The sequence below is a fragment of the Acomys russatus genome, chromosome 8 (genome assembly GCF_903995435.1).
Source record: "Acomys russatus chromosome 8, mAcoRus1.1, whole genome shotgun sequence".
Lineage (NCBI taxonomy): Eukaryota > Metazoa > Chordata > Mammalia > Rodentia > Muridae > Acomys > Acomys russatus.
This window is the reverse complement of record NC_067144.1, coordinates 35,216,489-35,220,393: the sequence shown is the minus strand read 5'-3', so window position 1 is coordinate 35,220,393 and position 3,905 is coordinate 35,216,489. Positions and strand designations below refer to the sequence as shown.

The window sequence follows — 3,905 nt, the reverse complement described above, 5'->3', positions numbered from 1 at the left end:
TATAAGTAGCTTTGGACCTGGTTAAAGAGAGGAGAGCAGGTTATTGGGTTTTGCTTTTTTTTTTTTTTTTTTTTAATCAAGCCTACAATGGTGTGAAAAGACTGAATAGGTAGATGGATTAGTGGCTACAGGAGAGAGAAGTACAGAGGAGGCCAACAACTTAGAGAGCAACTGAGTAGTGATGATAAGAAGGAGGGTAGAAATACGGACAATACAGCTCATTCTGAAGAAGTCTCAGATGAAATGAAGAACTGCTAATACAATAAAGACAAACATTATTATTACAAACTACATGAGGAATTTCACTTAGCTATGATTTTATCCCAGGGCTCTATATGTGGTAAAAACGATGAGAGCACAGAAATAGGATGTTTGGCTTAAAATTATTTCAAAAACTATCGAAGGTGTAGGTAGCATCTTGGGAATATTTACAGTAAAACTTTGAAAGGGTGAAGTAACAAAAAACTATCACTAAAATACATTTACATGATGGCTTTTTAAAATTATAAAATGAAAAAGATAGAAACAATACTTATAATGCAGTCATTTTTTTTTTTTTTTTTTTTTTTTTTTTTTTTTTTTTTTTTTTTTTAGCCCCCTTACATTTAGAGAAATGAGAAAAATACACTTAGACACTTGGAAAAAGATACAAGTGTATGGTCAAATGCACACTTTAAAAGCCATTTTCTTCCTTATCTAAGCAGAAGCCACAAACCTATTGTCTAAGACTGAAAAAGAACCATGAAGGCATTTTAAATATCAGTGGGGATTCTTTCCTAGTCAAAAGATCAGGAGACCAGGAACAAGTAGAAGATGATGCCAATGGAGTGGGGGCCCCTACCTACAGTATTTCAAGCCTGAGCAAGGCTTCACACCACCCCCAAAAAACATGCATTGTTATTCAATTGGAGGGCCCACCAGCCACAGAAGTGTTACAGAAACTTGGGAGACCAACAACATGAAATACTCTCACAGTAATGGGCCTCCTGAACTGCCATTGATTTCACTAAAAGTTTTATGATATTCTCCTAGAAAAAAAATTGGTCCATAGAATCCTGAGATAACCATGCCTAGAAATAATACAGTTAAAGTCAAATAGTGCAAGGATGGGACTCCAGTGAATGTAACAGTGCAGTTACAATCCCACTCCAAACACTGAGCAACTAATTGCCTCAGCTGCCAGTTATAAAAACTACAAACCTTGTGGTTATAAAATCCAGTATGTCTTTTTATATCTTGGGAAAATTCTCAAAGTTATGCTACTCCAAAATATCATCTATGACAAATGCAGAATTTTACATTGATTATACTAAAATTCAACCTCTTTTTTATCCATTTCTCTTCCACTAATAATGCAACAGTATTCTGAATGGAAATGTCTTGAACACAAAGAATATTAACGTGAGAGTCCATGATCTGAGGAACTGACATATGCATATAGTGTGAGTCTGTTTGTGCAACTATAGTTTGTTCACTGGCTGTCTTTGTTCAGATCTTGTACTGCTTGATTTATGTCTTAATTTTTTATAGTTGCTATAATTACCAGCAGAGTGATTAAAACAAAGAGTAAGCCTATATTCTCAGGAGACATAGTCTGTTTTTTTCTTGTTTTAAATTTTTTATTAGTTCTTTGTGAATTTTACATACCATGAACCCTAATCTCACTCTTCTCTCACTCCCCAGATACCCTTCACCCTTGCAACCTCGTCTCAAACAGAAGAAAGAAATCTTAGTGGAAGTTGTATTGTGTTATAGTATACAGTATACACTTTTTTCCACACTTCTTTGCTTGCAGATGTTCATTGCAGTAAGTCTGGTACAAGGCATCTCTGGAACACGTCCCCAGGATATCCTAATGTTGCCCTATATCATGAAGATCCTCTAATTTTAAATCTGTAGGACTAGTCCCTTCATGCTCTCCAGCGGTTCATTGATGGGGTAGATGTTGGGTTGGGCCAATTCAAAGCCATGAATCTGGACCTGAGAGGGATCTGAGCTGGTCGTCCCGCTGGCTAGCCCACTCCCATGCACCAGGGGCTGGTTCACTAGAACACCACCACCACCATCACCACCACCACCAGTGCCAGCTTTACCCTGCTTCCCAAGGGAGGTACAGTGCCAGAGCTTGCCAGTGTTGCACCTGGTGAGAGACACAGCCTGTTCTCTCACTCTCATGACCCCAGGGCCACTCTTCTGCCTGATAGAGATGGCAAGAAATGAAGAGAGGAGGAGGCATCTCTCCTTTGTGTCTGGTACCACCCACCAGGGCCTGCTCACCTGTCCCCTGCGTTCAGGATCAGCTCTACTGTGCTTCCCAGTTGAGATGAAGGGCCTGGTCTGCCTGGTGCTGCTGCAAGTGAGGGGCAAGACCAGCTCTCCCACTCTGATGACCTCGGGCCAGTTCTCCTGCCTGCCTTAGGTTGCAAGGTGGAGATTGGATGCATCCATCCCTTGCCCACCACAATGCAGACAAGTGGCTGGGTCAGCTCTCACCCAAAACTCCCACAATTGTGATGGCTGTTTTCCCAAGTACTGCAGCTGGCTAGGGACAGGGTCATTTCTCCTGCTTTCATGCCTCCAGGACCAACTCTCCCAAGATCTGCACAGCCCTCAGGCATCAAAATGCCCCAGAGCAATTGCCTGGACAAGGGACATCTTCTTGGCTCTTGGTGGTAGTAGACCCCTGCTGCTGCAGGGACAAGGACTCAGATATGGCCCCGAGTGGCAGCACTGGTGAAGAGGATCTCACCATGATCCCAGATGGCATCATAGGCAACTCACATCAGGCTGTTCCTCACTACCCTCGAGTCTTCCGAACTGTCTTGGCTCTGTTCTTTGCTTCTGTTTCTTTTTCTCTTTCATTTTCCCATTTGCTTGTGCTTCTTGATGGCGCCTGGGATCTCTGAGTGCCCGAGATTGTCTTAAAAGTGGTCTCAGGAGTGCTACGCCCCAGTCGGGCATTATGGCACCTCTCAGAGATCAAGTGTACCCTTTCTTTCTCCCCAGTCGCCACCTCTGTCCCAGGCCTGCATGTGGGCCGACTAAGGATCTTTTCAGGCTAGCTCCCTGTCCAGACACCATGCTGGTCTGGTGGTCCTCTTGGGCTCTTCTCTCCAATCCTGTCGGGTGAGGGTCTTCTGTCTTGAGCTTACTTCTTCCCAGGACTCTCATTCTAAAGTAGGAATCTTCTAGCCTCCAATTTGCTACCAGTCCTGGGAGCTGTAAGAGGCTGCAGGACACTGGACTGGCGGTCATCTCCGACTTACTTTTTTTTCAGGAATTGTTTGGCCACTAATCATTCAGATATTCATAGATTTGAATGAACACTGGGCATAGCCATAGCCTCTCTTCTTTCTGCCATCTACTGATGCACATGTGACACAGCAGCCACCCTTTAACACTTCTTATTTGAGCTTCATAAACCTGTTTGTTCCTGTCCTAATCCTTCAACCCCATTTCCCACGATGATCCCTTTGTCTTTGGTGCTGGGCTTGTATTATAGGTGTTCCTTCAAGCCTAAATTAAAGTAATGGTTGGTAACTGTGAGAGGCCCGAAGACAGCATCTGTTCCATGTTTTTCTCTTTGGTTCTGGTGGCTGATGATAGACAATTCTTGGCTCCTTTTAGCTTATAGATGCACACTCCATCTGTGTCTCCATTTGCACATGGCATTTTCCTGTATGTGCTCTTAGGTTACAATTCCTCTGATGTTGCGAAGACAAGAGTGTTTGGATAAGGATCAATCATAACCCAAAGTGACCTCATATATCTGGACTGATTATACCAAGGCAGTTTCTAGGATTATAGGGTCATATGCAGTGGGTCCAGGTAGTCACAAATGTGTAAAGAAAACGTTTAGCCCACTAATACCTGACAGAAAACACAAAAAGGAAACTGTATGATAA

General features: G+C 42.8%; 1 non-coding gene across 1 annotated transcript; it reads right to left on the bottom strand.

Moving 5' to 3' along the window:
* Positions 1 to 3,279: 3,279 nt before the first annotated feature.
* LOC127193489 (small nucleolar RNA SNORA17) lies at positions 3,280 to 3,414 on the bottom strand. Its single transcript, XR_007831135.1, has one exon. It is a non-coding gene; the product is annotated as a small nucleolar RNA SNORA17 (small nucleolar RNA).
* Between the last annotated feature and the right edge of the window lie 491 nt (positions 3,415 to 3,905).